Raw genomic sequence first — 18,453 nt, 5'->3', positions numbered from 1 at the left:
AGGCTTCAGCTATGCTGGTCCCTGGAAGGAACGTGGTAACCTGCCTCAATGATTATCATACATCCACAGAGACTAACACATAAATCCACAGTGATGACGGGTTCTAAGAGGCTGGTGATGAAACCTGAGAAGCGACTTGGATGCACTCCAATTTGCCTACCGTCGTGAGAGGTCAACAACTGATGCCACCTCATTGGCTGTTCACTCAACCCTGGGACATCTGGTCAGTGAAGATGCATACATCAGGACACACTTTATCAACCACAGCTCAGCATTCAACACCATAAGCTCCAAGACCTTGGTCTCAATACCTCCTTGTGCAACTGGATCCTCGATTTCCTCACTTGAAGACCCCAGTCAGTAGAGATCAGCAACATCTCCTCCATGATCACCACAGCATAGGTGCACCCTGAGGCTGTGTGCTTAGACCCCTGCCCTACTCGCTTTGCACTTACGACCGTGAGGCTGAGCGCAGCTCCAGGGCCATATTCAAGTCTGCCGGGGACACCACTGTCATAGGCTGAATCAGGGGCGGTGACGAGTCAGCATATAGGAAGGAGACTGAAACTCTGACTGAGTGGTTCCTGTCACTCAATGTCAGCAAGACCAAGGAGGTGATTATTGATTCAGGAGGAGGAAATGGGAAGCCCATAAGTCAGTCCTCATTGAAGGATCAGAGGTTGCAAGTGTCAGCAATTATAAATTCCTTGGTATTATCATTTCAGAGGATCTGTCCCGGGCCCAGCTCATACGTGCCGTTGTGAAGATAGAACCGCGGCACCTCCACTTACTTAGAAGTTTACGTAGATTTGGCATGTCATCTAAAACTTTAACAAATTTCTATAAATGTATGGTGGAGAATATATTGAGTGGTTGTGTCATGGCCTGGTATGGGAACATCAAAGCCCTTGTACAGAAAATCCTACAAAACGTAGTGAATACAGGACAGTCCGCCAGACCATTGAGCACATCTACACGGAGCACTGTCGCAGGGAAGCAGCGTCCATCATCGGGGACCCCCACCACCCGGGCCATTCTCTCTTCTCTCTGCTGCCAGAAGGGACGAGAGCCTCAGGAGCCACATCACGAGGTTCAGGAACAGTTATTACCCCTCAACCATCAGGTCCCACACCACCAGGTTCAGGAACAGTTACTACCCCTCAACCATCAGGTCCAACACCACCAGGTTCAGGAACAGTTACTACCCCTCAACCATCAGGTCCCACACCACCAGGTTCAGGAACAGTTACTACCCCTCAACCATCAGGTCCCACACCACCAGGTTCAGGAACAGTTATCACCACTCAACCATCAGGTCCCACACCACCAGGTTCAGGAACAGTTACTACCCCTCAACCATCAGGTCCCACACCACCAGGTTCAGGAACAGTTACTACCCCTCAACCATCAGGTCCCACACCACCAGGTTCAGGAACAGTTACTACCCCTCAACCATCAGGTCCCACACCACCAGGTTCAGGAACAGTTACTACCCCTCAACCATCAGGTCCCACACCACCAGGTTCAGGAACAGTTATCACCACTCAACCATCAGGTCCCACACCACCAGGTTCAGGAACAGTTATCACCACTCAACCATCAGGTCCCACACCACCAGGTTCAGGAACAGTTACTACCCCTCAACCATCAGGTCCCACACCACCAGGTTCAGGAACAGTTACTACCCCTCAACCATCAGGTCCCACACCACCAGGTTCAGGAACAGTTACTACCCCTCAACCATCAGGTCCCACACCACCAGGTTCAGGAACAGTTATCACCACTCAACCATCAGGTCCCACACCACCAGGTTCAGGAACAGTTATCACCACTCAACCATCAGGTCCCACACCACCAGGTTCAGGAACAGTTACTACCCCTCAACCATCAGGTCCCACACCACCAGATTCAGGAACAGTTATCACCCCTCAACCATCAGGTCCCACACCACCAGGTTCAGGAACAGTTATCACCCCTCAACCATCAGGTCCCACACCACCAGGTTCAGGAACAGTTATCACCCCTCAACCATCAGGTCCCACACCACCAGGTTCAGGAACAGTTATCACCCCTCAACCATCAGGTCCCATACCACCAGGTTCAGGAACAGTTACTACCCCTCAACCATCAGGTCCCATACCACCAGGTTCAGGAACAGTTACTACCCCTCAACCATCAGGTCTCACACCACCAGGTTCAGGAACAGTTATCACCCCTCAACCATCAGGTCCCACACCACCAGGTTCAGGAACAGTTATCACCCCTCAACCATCAGGTCCCACATCACCAGGTTCAGGAACAGTTACTACCCCTCAACCATCAGGTCCCACATCACCAGGTTCAGGAACAGTTACTACCCCTCAACCATCAGGTCCCACACCACCAGGTTCAGGAACAGTTACTACCCCTCAACCATCAGGTCCCACACCACCAGGTTCTGGAACAGTTATCACCCCTCAACCATCAGGTCCCACACCACCAGGTTCAGGAACAGTTACTACCCCTCAACCATCAGGTCCCACACCACCAGGTTCAGGAACAGTTACTACCCCTCAACCATCAGGTCCCACACCACCAGGTTCAGGAACAGTTACTACCCCTCAACCATCAGGTCCCACACCACCAGGTTCAGGAACAGTTACTACCCCTCAACCATCAGGTCCCATACCACCAGGTTCAGGAACAGTTATCACCCCTCAACTATCAGGTCCCACACCACCAGGTTCAGGAACAGTTATCACCCCTCAACCATCAGGTCCCACACCACCAGGTTCAGGAACAGTTATCACCCCTCAACCATCAGGTCCCACACCACCAGGTTCAGGAACAGTTACTACCCCTCAACCATCATGTCCCACATCACCAGGTTGAGGAACAGTTACTACCCCTCAACCATCAGGTCCCACACCACCAGGTTCAGGAACAGTTACTACCCCTCAACCAGAGGGGATAACTTCACTCTGTTTCACACACCGTCACGGAACTGTTCCCACAACCTATGAACTTACTTTCAAGGACTTTTCATCTCATATTCTCAACATTTATTGTTTATTTCTTTATAATTATTATTTCTTTTTTCCCCTTTCTCCTTATATTTGCACAGTTTGCTGCCTTTTGCACACTGGTCGTTATCTGTCCTGTTGGGTGCCGTCTTTCACTGATCTTATTGTATGTCTTCTATTTACTGTGAATGCCCGCAAGAACAGTAAATCAATCTCTCTCTCTCTCTTTCTCCCTCCCTCCCTCTCACTCATCGTTCACTGCTGCAGGAGGATGGTGGTGGAACCCTGAGTCCTGGACAAGGCCTAACCGACGCGGTTTGTGGACTGGACTCTGCAGCCCATGTGTTACTCCTTTCCAGTTCCTCCTTTATTTGTTACTGCTCTGTCCCTTTCTCTCTCCAAAGTGAAAGCAGCAGTTAAAGCCACCTCCCATGTGCGTGCTTTTATTTTAATTGTTACCTGGTTATGTACAGACACAACAAATCGGTGATGGGTCAGAAAATATCACCAACAGTTAGGGGATGAAACAGCGAGAGTTAAACAGTACGAAGGCCGTCCCGGACGCTGACAAAGGGACGCGTGATTAACTGCTTAGTACACAGTGAAAGACACAACTAGCAAATTTAAAGTGTAAATAATGTGGCGAAGGCTTCAGTCAGGAAAGCTGGTGAATTTGATAGCACTAATGAGGGCTGTGAGAAGGTGGAGCTGTATCGTAAAGCGAACAACCCTGATACCACTCCACAGGTCCAGAAGCGCCATTCTGAAAGTCACCGAAAGACTGAATCTTTAGAATTGTGAAGTTCATTACAGACAGTTACTCTGAAGGTATGTTTATTTGATTATGGTTTGTGAACGGAAAATTGAATGTTTTATTACATATGCAATCCTAAAGGAGGGGAAGTGTACCGTACGGATCTATTTCTTTCACAGCAATGACTCCCTTGGCACTACATATTGACCTGCTATCTATACATGTGCATTCTCTCTCTCTCTCCCCACCCCCCCCTCTCTCCTCTCTCTCTCTCTCCCTCTCTCTCCCTCTCTCTCTTCTCTCTCTCTATCTCTCTCTCCCTCTCTCTCTTCTCTCTCTCTATCTCTCTCCCCCTCTCTCTCTCTTCTCTCTCTCTCTCTCTCTCCCCCTCTCTCTCTCTCTCTCCCCCCCCACACCAGTTAAAGCCATCTCCCACGTGCTTGCTTTGATTTAATTGAAATATAGTTGCACAGACACAAAGTTAGCATTTCACTTTACAGTGTCAGCAACCCAGGTTCAACTCCTCCAGCTGTCCAGAAGGAGTTTGTACGTCCTGCGTGTGACCACGTGGGCTTCCTCCCGCATTCCAAAGGCACGTGGGTTCGGGTTATCAGCACAAGAGGTTCGGCAGCTGCTGGAATTCCGGAGCATCACACACAAAATGCTGGAGGACCTCAGCAGGCCAGGCAGCATCTATAGAGAGGAATAAACAGTTGATATATCAGGCTGAGACCCTTCATCTAGAAAGGGTTAGCATTAGGAAGTTGTGGGAATACCCTGTTGCATGGCGACACTTGTGGGCTGCCCCCCAACACATCCTGGGACTGTGTCGGTCATTGACATATTTCACTTGCTGTTTCAAAGTTTCTTCCGGTTTGCTCCCACAATTTAAAGATGTGGTTAGGAGGCCAAGTTATTGGGTATGCTTTAAGGCCGAGGTTGATAGATTCTTGATTGGTCAGGGCATGAAGGGATACGGGAGAAGGCAGGAGAATGGGGCTGAGGGGGAAATGGATCAGCCATGATGAAATGGCGGAGAAGACTCAAGGGTCCAAATGGCCTAATTCTGCTCCAGTACCTCACGGTCTTATGGTGTTAATTGGTCATTGGAAATTGTCCTGAGATTAGGCTAGGGTTAAATGTATGGCTGCTGCACAGTGCAGCTCACTGGGCCAGAAGGGCCTGGTGTGCACTGAATTTCTAATTTGAAGATTCAGTGGAATTGCTGTGGTCAGCCACGAACCACAGCTGCAAGAGCTTCTCGGAAAGAGGGGAAGCATCTGCCAGAAGGGTAGTCCGCTCATCCTTGCAGACAGGGGCAAAGCGCCAGCAGACAGGGGCTGTCAACACTGCCCACAAGAATGCTGAGGCACCGAACTCACTGTGTAACTTCCCTCAACCTCGGCAACTTAGTCCAACCACTCCTCCACCACAGCGCGGAATAACCCGCAGGGGCAACAAGAAAATTTTTTAAATGCCCACAATGGAGGGGGAAAACATGTTTAATTTCAGGTCAGAGTTTTGCTGGCGCTGGGATGAGCAGTGATCCCCCAGCTCATCCTTTGGGTTTGTTGATGATTAACGCAGGTGATGGACTTCATTATCCTTCTCTACTTAAGCCCAACTGCCGACAGCAGCTCGCCAAATCCCTCCGTCCCGGGCCAGTCCTTCGAGTCATCTCCGGGTGTGGCCCGTCTCCGAAAATCCTTCTGCCAGGGCTGAGGTCTTTGGGGCTTCCGTAGGCAGTTCTGACGCTCTGGGGTTTTACCGGATGGGGGTGCTTTGGGCAGTTCTTGTATCCATTCTGCTACATGTGCAGGGGTAGCACGGTACCGCAGATGTTAGCGTGACGCTATTACAGCACCAGCAATCTGGTATGTCTTTGCGACCTTGGAACCCATGTGGTCACAGGGAGAGCGTACCAACGCCTTTAAGGCAGCATTGCAATCAAACTGTTACAGTAATAGTGTTTCGGTGACCACTACACTCTGCACGGTTCCTTAAGGTTGTTATAGCCAGAGTGTGCTGGGGTTAGTGGGAACAAGCTCCCACTATCTATTAATGCCCACAACGGCGTACATCTCAAATAGCCTCTGACAACCAAGTCCATCGCCTGGCCTACTAAGCCCCAGTAGGGCTGTTTCTACTGACAGGAGAAGGGACAAGGGCTGGTATCTGGCATCTTAAAACCAGTCGCTTTGGGCAGATGCAGCCTGTCAGCCGTGGCTGACAGCTCGTCTAGGAGAAAAAAAAACGCTGATCTTAAATCTCCGCTGCCTTGCAGCTGCACCCACTCATAGGGAAAGCTTTGAGAGTAAACAGAGTAACTGGAAAATCCAGACCTGGAGTTCCGACTGAGGGCAATGCTGACTGGCAACTCCCGCGACGCCGTTGGTGCCAAACTACATCGGTTTCTGTCCTTCATTTGGACTCACTGAATGTATGGGGACAGGGAGCTTGCTCTCCATTTCGTACTGCCCTGGCCTGCACACCATGTAGACAGCTGGGACTCCAACCAACGGAGGGCCTCAGAGACCTGCTACACTACCTTGCTGCCTCTCTTCTTGAGGCATCGTGTCTTGAAGATGCCCTCGATGGTAAGGATGCACGGGCTCCCTGTAGGGTCGTTTAATTCAGTGCGTTGGAGCCAACCACACAGCCAGGGTGGTTCAGCAGTAAGGATCTGAGACTGGTCACGTAGGATAGAGGTGATCAGAAGTGGTACAATTAGAGGTACAGAAAGTGGCTGTGGAGAACAGCAGAAATCCTTGCTCTGGGCTCGGTCTCGAAAGCTGTCATGTCTGCTACTGAAACGTGAGCTTTTGCTCAATCTTGAGTAGCTGTGTGGAGTCAGGGAGCAGAAAGGACCTGAAGAAAGATGGTGACGGTATTATTTCATTTTGTAACCTCCTTCTTACTGAACACAGCTGCCTTCAATTGTGCCAGAAGCCTTTCATTAAATTATCTAATGCTTAACAAGCTGCAATATAGATCATATCCACTTGCACTCAGTGCACCGTCCTTCGGACTCACTGCGAAACAGCCTTCATTCCTCAAAGAGGAAAACATCACAGAGCAAGACGACTGTGTGTGTGTGTGTGTGTGTGAGTGTGTGTGTGTGTGTGTGTGTGTGTGTGTGTGTGTGTGTGTGTGTGTGTGTGTGTGTGAGTGTGTGTGTGTGTGTGTGTGTGTGTGTGTGAGTGTGTGTGTGTGTGTGTGTGTGTGTGTGACTGTGTACGTGTGTGTGTGTGTGTGTGTGTGTGTGTGTGTGTGTGACTGTGTACGTGTGTGTGTGTGTGTGTGTGTGTGTGAGTGTGTGTGTGTGAGTGTGTGTGTGTGGGTACGTGTGTGTGTGAGTGTGTGTGTGTATGTGTGTGTGTGTGTGTGTGAGTGTGTGTGTGTGTGTGTGTGTGTGTGTGTGTGAGTGTGTGTGTGTGGGTACGTGTGTGTGTGAGTGTGTGTGTGTATGTCTGAGCGTGTATGTGTGTATGTCTGAGTGTGTGGGTGTCTGTGTGAATACATGTGTGTCTGTGTGCACGCATGTAAGCATGATTATGTGTGTGTGCACGTGCAAGTGTCCATGTCCATACGTCTTTGGACTCTGGGAGGAAACTGGAGCACCCAGAGGGAAGCCACGCTGTGATGGGGAGAACATGCAAACTCCTCACAGACAGTGGCAGAACATGGAAGCAGTTTGTGGGACTTACCGAACACTCTTGGACTGATAACGCTCTCCCGGGGGAATGCTGTGTCCCACTAATACCTTCCTTGGGCAGGGAACTCTAAAATACGGACCCAGCAAAAATGAAGGACCTGCAAGTTGTTTCCAAACCGGCACAGCTCAGCTTGAACCCTTTGTGTGGAGCTGCTGCCTTCTCCCTGCTAGTGGATGTTGTGAATGAATATCCTCAGTGAGTAAGGACAGGGCATTTTGGAGATGGTCCAAACTGCAATCACCGCACACTGATGGTGGAGAGGAGGGCTCCGTTGGGTATGTTAGATCTGGAGATGATGATGTCAAGAAGCTCCTTCAGAGGTTAAGGATGTGGCCTCCTCTGCAGTCATGCGGAGGCCACTCTGAGGCTGGAGGTTCAACACCTCATATGGGTAGCCTCCAACCCGATGGCATGAACACTGACCTGGGCTAATTTCTTCGCCCTCCCCCATCTCTCTATGTTTCTCTTTTTCTATTCCTCATTCTGACTCCCCCCTGTCATATTTGACTGCATAATTGTCATTTTCTTTGCAGTTCGGCAGTCATTTATCTGTTTGCATTTCATACAATTACTTATACACAGAACAAGAAAATGCTTACTGTGATTCCTGGTGCCTATGGTATGCACATAGCAGTTTAATGTGGTTATACAAAGCATAACTCTGGAAAGCTCTGCAAGCTTTGTTTTATATTATTAAGTAAATAAGTGCTTTCTTATTGGTTGATTTTTATGACAGCATTAACCAAGTGCTTTCTAACTAGCTAATCATTATGTACAGATTAGAATGGAATTTTTCTTATCTGGGTATAAAATGGTTGTTTTGTGCTGGGCACAATATTCTTGAATCTTATACTTTCTCTGTCACGGTCGACTCCTGTTTCCTTTGCTCCATCAACTCTTAATGAAACAAACTTGAAGCAACAAGTTTTGTACCTTGTTCCTGACTTCCAAAAGAACCTTGGATGAAAATCCATCAGCTCTTACCCCTTCTCGCCTTCTCACCTGCCTACCACCTCCCTCTGGTGCCCCTCCTCCTCCCCATCTTCCATGGTCCGCTGGGCTCTCCTATCAGAGTCCAGCTTCCTCACCCATCACTTGATTCTCCATGTCAGATCGAATATGAGAAAATGGCAAGTGCACGTGCAGCTGGTCGATCGTGTGGCGAATCGACTGGGCCTTCTACGCACGGGAGTCACTCCCTTTCGATGTGTACATTCGAGTACGCCTGTTGTCACCCTGGTGGGCCCAGGTCATCACTCCCAGTGCCCAGTGCGTACTGTTACTAACACGACTCAGTAAAAAGTTTAGGTGTGCCACTCAGTTGCTGTTCCTGCTCCCTGAGTATGTGACACCTCCCAGCTTTTTCCATCTTCCCGTAGCTGCCACCCACCCAACTTCACCCTCACCTATCGCCTACCAGCTTGTACTCCTTCCCCTCCCCCCACCTTCTGCCCCCTTCCTTTCCAGTTCTAATGAAGGGCCTTGGCCCGAAACATTGACTGTTTATTCCTCTCCATAGATGCTTCCTGACCTGGTAAGTTCTTCCATCAACTTCGTGTGTGTTGCTCTGGATTTCCAGTACCTGCAGAATCTCTTGCTCGTCATAGTACAGGTCAGGCTTCAGCCCAAAATGTCAGCGGTTCTTTTTCCATAATTTCAAGGTGTTGGAAGGAAAGTATAGGGGCTGTAGATGTCAGAAGTAGGGCCTTTTTTTACAAAGAGAACGTAAGACCATAGGGCATGAGCAGAATTAGGTCATTCGGCCCATCGAGTCTGCTCCGCCATTCCATCGTGGCTGATTTACTATCCCTCTCAATCCCATTCTCCTGCCTTCTCCCTGAAACCGTCGACATTCTTACTAATCAAGAACCTAGCAACCTCTGCTTTAAATATACCTAATCGCTTGGCCTCCACAGCCTTCTGTGACAAAGAGTTCCACAGATTCACTGCACTCTGGCCAAAGGAATTCTTCCCCATCTCTGCTAAAGGGACATCCTTCTATTCTGAGGCTGTGCCCTCTGGGCCAGACTCCCCCGCTATAGGAAACATCCTCTCCACTTCCTCGCTATCCAGATGGTGGGTGCATGAAGCAGCCAGGGCTGGTGGGAGAGGCAAATACATTAGAGACTCTTAGAAAGGCACATGGATGTTTAGGGCTGTGTGGGAGGGAAGGGTTAGATTGATCTTAGAGTAGATTAAAGGGCTTGCAGAACATTGTGGGCCAAAGAGCCTGTACTGTGCTGTAGTGTTCTGTGTTCGATGGTGTATGCATCTATAACAAATGGTAACAGGCTGTAGAAAGGAATGTGACCCACATGCTTTCCTTTTAAACTGACTTAGACAAGGAACCTGTGAGCAGGGACTGACCGAGCCGCACTTCAGGGTCTGTACTCGCTGGAATTCAGAAGGATGGGGGGGGTGATCTTGTTGAAACCTTTCGAATGTTGAAAGGCACAGACTGAGTAGATGTAGAAAGGGTATTTCCCATGGTGGGGGAGTCTAGGACAAGAGGGCACAGCCGCAGGATAAAGGGATGTCCATTTAGAACAGAGATGCAGAGAAATTTCTTTAGCCAGAGGGTGGTGAACTGGTGGAATTTATTGCCACAGGATGCTGTGGAGGCCAGGTCATTTAAGGCAGAGCTTGATGGGTTTGTGATTGGACAAGACATCAAAGGTTATGGGGAGAAGGCTGGGAAGTGGGGCTGTGGAGTAGAGCCATGATGGAATGGTGAAGCAGACTCACTGGGACAAATGATCTAATTCTGTTCCTAATCCTTATGATCTTATGGTCTTCAGCTTTGCAAAGAAGCTACAGATATTTCAACCCGAATGCACGACATGTTACTAAAAGTTTACAATTAAAGAGGCGATTATGCACACACTTAAGCAAGTATGAAGAAAGCTGAAACTACAAGGAATAACACAATAAAGATGACAATTGGACCTTAACCTGGGCCCACATGCATGCAGGTTGAGGCATCTTCAAGATGGAGTTGGAATCAGAGATGGAGTCAAAGAGAGCGGAGCGGAGGAGGTTCAAGGCCCATCCACTAAACTGAGAGCAAGGTTTGATGGGCCAGGCTGATTTGGAAAGGTCAGGATCATGGCAGTGGGGTCCAGGCCCAGACAGGGCCCGGGGTTTGATGGGCCAGGCTGATTTGGAAAGGTCAGAATCGTGGCAGTGGGGTCCAGGCCCCGACAGGGCCCGGGGTTTGATGGGCCGGGCTGATTTGGAAAGGTCAGAATCGTGGCAGTGGGGTCCAGGCCCAGACAGGGCCCGGGGTTTGATGGGCCGGGCTGATTTGGAAAGGTCAGGATCGTGGCAGTGGGGTCCAGGCCCAGACAGGGCCCAGGGTTTGATGGGCCGGGCTGATTTGGAAAGGTCAGAATCGTGGCAGTGGGGTCCAGGCCCCGACAGGGCCCGGGGTTTGATGGGCCAGGCTGATTTGGAAAGGTCAGAATCGTGGCAGTGGGGTCCAGGCCCAGACAGGGCCCGGGGTTTGATGGGCCAGGCTGATTTGGAAAGGTCAGAACTGTGGCAGTGGGGTCCAGGCCCCGACAGGGCCCGGGGTTTGATGGGCCGGGCTGATTTGGAAAGGTCAGAATCGTGGCAGTGGGGTCCAGGCCCAGACAGGGCCCGGGGTTTGATGGGCCGGGCTGATTTGGAAAGGTCAGAATCGTGGCAGTGGGGTCCAGGCCCCGACAGGGCCCGGGGTTTGATGGGCCAGGCTGATTTAGAAAGGTCAGAATCGTGACAGTGGGGTCCAGGCCCAGACAGGGCCCGGGGTTTGATGGGCCAGGCTGATTTGGAAAGGTCAGAATCGTGGCAGTGGGGTCCAGGCCCAGACAGGGCCCGGGGTTTGATGGGCCGGGCTGATTTGGAAAGGTCAGAATCGTGGCAGTGGGGTCCAGGCCCAGACAGGGCCCGGGGTTTGAGTGAGGAATGGCCTGATGTTTGGACAATTTAAACGTCAGGCCCAGATGGACTGAAAAGGGCCCGAGGCCAGGGTTGAACCGGTTCAGCTAATGCTCCGTGACATCTCACTGAGCCGAGGCTGAGGCTTCCTGTCTGAACACTCACTATCGCTCTAAATCCTGTCTGGCTACTTTCATTGTTCGTGTGATTTGTTGTTTTTCTCTCTTTCTGTACATTGTGTGTTTGCTGGTCCTTTTATAATAGATTCTTTTGGATTTCTTGTTTTGGGGCTGCCTGTAAGGAGACAAGTCTCAAGATTGTATAAAGTATACATACCTTAATAGTGGATGCATTTTGAACTTTGAATTTAATCCAGCCAGTGGTTTATCGGAGTCAGTGCTGGATAGTGTCCAAGCACACTCAGAACTTGAAACCAGCCTCTCCTCCATGGCTTAGTCTACACTTCTTGATGCCCCAGTAAAGCAGCCAGCGTAATCAATGACCCCACCTCACCCCACCCCCCGGACATTCTCTCATCTCCCTCTCCCATCGGGCAGAAGATACAAAAGCCTGACAGCGTGTCCCACCAGGCTCAAGGGCAGCTTCTAATACACTGCCATCATAATCTTGAACGGACCTCCCGTACAATAAGATGGACACTTGGCTTCACAATCTACCTCGTTATGATCTTGCACCTTATCATTTACCTGCACTGCACTTTCTCTGCGATTGTTACACTTTATTATGTATCTTATTGTTTTTCCTTTCTCTGCCTCAATGCACTGTGTAATGATTTGATCTGAATAGAGTCATAGAGCATTAAGGCTGAGAATCAGGCCCTTTGGCCCATCTAATCCATGCTGACCTGCTATTCTGCCTAGTCCCGTCGATCTGCACCTGGATCATTGCCCTCCATATCTTTCCCATCCATGTACGTATCCAAACTTGTCTTAAATGTTGCCATCAAACCTGAATCTACCAATTCCGCTGGCAGCTCCTCCACACCCTTACCACCCCTACCATCCTCTGAGTGAAGAAAAACCCCCTCAGGTTCCCTTTAAATATTTCACCTTTCACCCTTAACCCATGACCTCCCACCTCCCACCTAACCTCACTGGAAAAAGCCTGCTTGCATTTTCCCTTTCTATACCCCTCGTAATTTTGTGTACCTCTAACAAATCTCCTCCAGAGAATAAAGTTTTAACCTTTTCAACCATTCCTATATCTCAGGTCTTCAAGTCCTGGCAACATCATTGATGTATAAACAAAATGCAAGACAAACTGTTCACTGTACCTTGGTACACGTTACATTAATAAACCAAATCAAACACTGTGTGGACAGCACCCATGGGTGCTGTTGCCCTTTCACGTCCTGCTCAGCACACCACTTGGCACTGACATTTCACCCCGGTCTATCACGATGGTTGCGGGCAGAGTGGACCCCTCAGTGGGTTTCACGCACACCAGGTCCACAGCCACTTGTGGTTAACCCCAGAAGTGAGGACTCTTGTAAGTGGAAGACATGGATGGGTGCATCGACTGTAGAGCAAGCCTTTCCCTTAAAAATGAAACCAAGTTCAGTGATTGATTGCAATGCCCTCCCAAGAGGCAGATTTTTATTGCATAAGCTGCCAACTTTGGGTTAAACTTGTAACTCTGCATAAAGTTCAAAGTAAATTTATTATCAAAGTACATATATGTCTCCATATACAACCCTGATTCATTTTCTTGTGCAAAAGACAGCAATAAACTGTGCAAATACAGAAATAAATAAATAACAATGACAAATAATAAGCAATAACTACTGAGAGCATGAGATGAAGAGTCCTTGAAAGTGAATCCATAGGTTGTGGGAACATTTCAATGATGGGGCATGTGAACCCTTTGGTTCAAGAGCCTGATGGTTGAGGGGTAATAACTGTTCCTGAACCTGGTGGTGTGGGACCTGAGGCTCATTGTGGTGAGTGAAGTTATCCACACCGGTTCAGGAGCCTAATGGTTGAGGGGTAATAACTGGTCCTGAACCTGGTGGTGTGGGACCTGAGGCTCATTGTGGTGAGTGAAGTTATCCACACCAGTTCAGGAGCCTGATGGTTGTGGGGTAATAACTGTTCCTGAACCTGGTGATGTGGGACCTGATGGTTGTGGGGTAATAACTGTTCCTGAACCTGGTGATGCAGGACCTGATGGTTGTGGGGTAATAACTGTTCCTGAACCTGGTGGTGTGGGACCTGAGGCTCATTGTGGTGAGTGAAGTTATCCACACCGGTTCAGGAGCCTGATGGTTGTGGGGTAATAACTGTTCCTGAACCTGGTGATGTGGGACCTGAGGCTCATTGTGGTGAGTGAAGTTATCCACACTGGTTCAGGAGCCTGATGGTTGTGGGGTAATAACTGTTCCTGAACCTGGTGATGTGGGACCTGATGGTTGTGGGGTAATAACTGTTCCTGAACTTGGTGGTGTGGGACCTGAGGCTCATTGTGGTGAGTGAAGTTATCCACACTGGTTCAGGAGCCTGATGGTTGAGGGGTAATAACTGTTCCTGAACCTGGTGGTGTGGGACCTGAGGCTCATTGTGGTGAGTGAAGTTATCCACACCGGTTCAGGAGCCTGATGGTTGTGGGGTAATAACTGTTCCTGAACCTGGTGATGTGGGACCTGATGGTTGTGGGGTATAACTGTTCCTGAACCTGGTGGTGTGGGACCTGAGGCTCCTGGAGCTTCTTCCTGATGGCAGCGGTGAGAAGAGAGCGTGACCTGGGTGGTGGGGGGTGCTCTCCTGAGACAGCATTTCGTGGAGATGTGCTCCATGGTGGGGAGGGCTTTACCTGTGATGGACTGGGCTGAGTCCACTAACTTTCATAGGATCTTCTATTCGAGGGCATTGGTGTTTTGATATCAGGCTGTGATACAGCCAGTCAATACACTCTCCACCACGTGCTTATAGAAGTTTGCCAAAGTTTCAGAAGTCATAGATAGATAGATAGATAGATAGATAGATAGATACTTTATTCATCCCCATGGGGAAATTCAACTTTTTTTCCAATGTCCCATACACTTGTTGTAGCAAAACTAATTACATACAATACTTAACTCAGTAAAAAATATGATATGCATCTAAATCACTATCTCAAAAAGCATTAATAATAGCTTTTAAAAAGTTCTTAAGTCCTGGCAGTTGAATTGTAAAGCCTAATGGCATTGGGGAGTATTGACCTCTTCATCCTGCCTGAGGAGCATTGCATCGATAGTAACCTGTCGCTGAAACTTCGCAAGGAAGTAAAGGCACTGCCACGCGTCCTTTGTAATTACACTGTCCTGTGGTTTCTGCTTTCACCACATGACTTCAAAGATCCTTCCTCTCCCAGGGGTGAGATCTTTGGAGCTTCCATTGGCGTTTCTGTATCTCGGGGTTTTTACGGGATGGGTTGCTCACCCCATTCCCAGCCCTTCTCCTTTCCCAGCCAGGCTTGGAACTGTCCATTGTGGAGTTAAACAGGAACACAACCAGGGTTAAGCAAATTTCTGCTTTACACATTCACAGAGAATTGAATGGATTCCCAGCTAGGTCCCAAGAGAATGGAGCGCATTCCCAGTCAACCAGGCTTACAAGGAATGAAATGGATTTTCCTTGCTCTGTTTCCAGAAAGTAGAACAGGTAAATCAAGCTAAACGGATTCAAGGAGAATGAAAAGATTCCAGGAAAATCAACCATTTCTAGGCAGGTTCCCAGAGAATGGAACACATTCCAAGTCAAACAGATTTCTAAAGAAAGGTTGGGAATTCCAGTGAAGCAAGTTCCCAGAGACAGCAGCAGCTTCTCACTTAAATAGTTTGCTAGGGTGAATGGACAGACTGAAGGAGTTCATCAACCAGTGAACTGGACCAGCTCCACCCTCCTTGGTTCTAGAGGTCCTGGCTCGGGTGGTCCATGGACAATGGGCTTGAGGCAGGAGACGTGGAAGGTGGGTGTGATCCTGAGGGACAGGGGCAGCTGGAGGTGGTAAGTGACTAGGTTGATACGCTGGGTACTCTTAGAGGGACCAGTGAACTGGGACGAGAGCTTGCAGGAGTTCTCAGGTGCAAATATCAGGTGGACAGCCAGACGTGGTACCCAGGCTAGTGTTTCCTGGCTGGGCACAAAACTACAGCCAGCCAGTAACAGCTAGGATGTCTCTCCATGTCCTCTTCTGAGCATTCCAGAATTGCAGAACCTTCTCCTCTTGCTAGATTGGCTCTTCCTGACTGTTATTGTCAGTCAGAACAAGCCAGAGGGGTGGAGGAGGGAGCAGAAGGCTCGCCAGAAGTGGGAGATGATTTGCGGGACCTGCTCTAACACAATGTCCTAAGGGAAACAGTGGAGGTGAACTACATGTTGGAGAACCAGGTCCATCATCTCAATGGCTGATGGGAGTTTGGGGAGGGCAGTGAATTGGGCCACCTTGGAGAACTGATCCACCACTGTCTTGATCACCATGGCCCCATCAAAAGGTGGCAAATCCACAATGAAATCTATAGTGATGTAGGACCATGGGTGTCAAGGGGCTGGAGGTGCCTAGAGAAGAGCTGGTTGGCAGCAGACCAGGTTATCCATGAGGTAGGTGACCTGGGAGATGAGCAGAGCGGCAATTTGGCTGTAGTTTCCGATGAAACAGCAGTAGAAGTTGGAGAAGCCCAAGAAGTGTTGTAGCTGTTTGAAGGAACAAAGTTGGGGCCATTCAACAAAGGTGGACACTTTCTTTCGGGCCATGGTTACACTTTGGGGTAAAAGGACGTAACCCAGGAAGGAAATGACTGCCATTTCTCTAACTTGTGGTGCAGCTGGTTTTCAAAGAGACACTGAAAGACTGAACAGGCTTGGCAGACGTGGACAAAGTTCAAAGTAAAATTTATTGTCAGAGTACATACCTGTCACCACATACAACCCTGAAGTTCTCTTTCTGCGGGAGTATTAGCAAATCTATGGAACAGTAACTGTGAACAGGACCAATGGACAACAAATTGTGCAAGTACAGATATAAATAAATAGCAATAAATAACAAGCATGAAGTAACAAGGTAAAGAATCCTTAAAGTGAGACCATCAGTTGTGGGAACACCAGAAGTAGAATGAGTGTAGTTATTCCCTTTTTGTTCAAGAGCAAAAAGTTGAGGGGTAGCAACTGTAATGTGAGTCCTGAGGCACCTAGACCTTCTACCTGATGACAGCAGCAAGAAAAGAGCATGGCCAGGTGTGGTCATTCAGGTCCTCAGATGAGTTCTTGAACACGGCCCAGTCAACTGATTCAAGGCAATCCTGTAACTGTTCCTCAGCCTCCTGTGACCACCTCTTAGTTGTGTTGATCTGTGGACCCTGGCTCTTTGGGCTCTGTCTGTATGCAGGTAGCAGGAGTACAGCCAAATGATCCGACTTACCAAACTAAGATCTCAGGAAGGAACGATAGTCATTGCTTATCGTCGTGTAGAAATGGTGAAGTGTGCTGGGACCTCCGGTGCAGCAGCCAGCTGGTTTTTCTGGGTAGGGTTTTCTTCAAGCAGGCCTGGTTAAACTTGCCAACTATAACTTGAATTGCATTGGGATGAGCTGTTTCTTGTTTACAGACAACATTGTGCAGTTTCGCGAGTACTTGCTTTTAATTGACCGCTGGGGGTAAGCAAACTATGGTCAGGGTCACAGATGAGAACTCCTGAGGCAAATAGAATGGGCTACATTTAATCATTAGTTCTTCTATGTCAAGGGAACAAGAAGTTGACATAATCCCAACGTCTGTGCACCAAAGAGAACTGACTAAAAAGTGCACCACAGCATTCTTTTTCCGATTTGATCCATTTTGAAAATAATAAAATCCCCCGGTTGTATCACTGCATCTGAGATATCCATATTTAACCATGTTTCAGTGCAACAAACAATTGAAATCTGCCTCAGCTGCCTCTGATACAGCAGCTTTGCCCTGAGATTGCCGATCTCAGTTTCCAGCAACTGCACATTCGCTGTCTTGAGGATCCTTAGAGAAAGAGAGGATGTCATCAAAGTAGTCAAACACATACGTGTGTAGATGTCTTGGAGAATATGAGGATGTCATCAAGATAGTCAAACACATACGTGTGTAGATGTCTTGGAGAATATGAGGATGTCATCAAGATAGTCAAACACATACGTGTGCAGATGTCTTGGAGAATATGAGGATGTCATCAAGATAGTCAAACACATACGTGTGCAGATGTCTTGGAGAATATGAGGATGTCATCAAGATAGTCAAACACATACGTGTGCAGATGTCTTGGAGAATATGAGGATGTCATCAAGATAGTCAAACACATACGTGTGTAGATGTCTTGGAGAATATGAGGATGTCATCAAGATAGTTCAACATACGTGTGTAGATGTCTTGGAGAATATGAGGATGTCATCAAGATAGTTCAACATACGTGTGTAGATGTCTTGGAGAATATGAGGATGTCATCAAGATAGTTCAACATACGTGTGCAGATGTCTTGGAGAATATGAGGATGTCATCAAGATAGTTCAACATACGTGTGTAGATGTCTTGGAGAATATGAGGATGTCATCAAGATAGTTCAACATACGTGTGTAGATGTCTTGGAGAATATGAGGATGTCATCAAGATAGTTCAACACATATGTTTGCAGATGTCTTGAAGGATTTTGTGAAAACTTGGAAAACAGCTGGACAGTTGGAAAGTCTGAAAAGCATTAGCAAGTACTTGTATTGGTCTGTGGGTGATATGAATGCCATTTTCCACTCTTCCTCTCCCGGATGTGGGTCAGTTTGTACGTGCTCCGTAGATCCAGCGTGGTGAAGATCCTGGACTTGCAATGTGTCTTGAATGTGCTATCCATTAAGGGGAGAGGGTAGCAGTTCTTTCAGTGATTTTGTTGAGTCCGCAGTAGCCGATGGAGGGACATAGACTGCATATTGCTTCTTGACAAAGAAGAATCCTGCCCCAGCTAGGGACTGGGATGGTCAAATGAAGCCGTGCTATGACAATTTGGAGATTTGGTCATTCGTTGCTTGGGTCCCAGGAGGGGAGAAGGAGAACAG

This window comes from Hemitrygon akajei, chromosome 7 (genome assembly GCF_048418815.1).
Source record: "Hemitrygon akajei chromosome 7, sHemAka1.3, whole genome shotgun sequence".
Classification (NCBI taxonomy): domain Eukaryota; kingdom Metazoa; phylum Chordata; class Chondrichthyes; order Myliobatiformes; family Dasyatidae; genus Hemitrygon; species Hemitrygon akajei.
Note: the sequence above shows the minus strand (reverse complement) of the source record.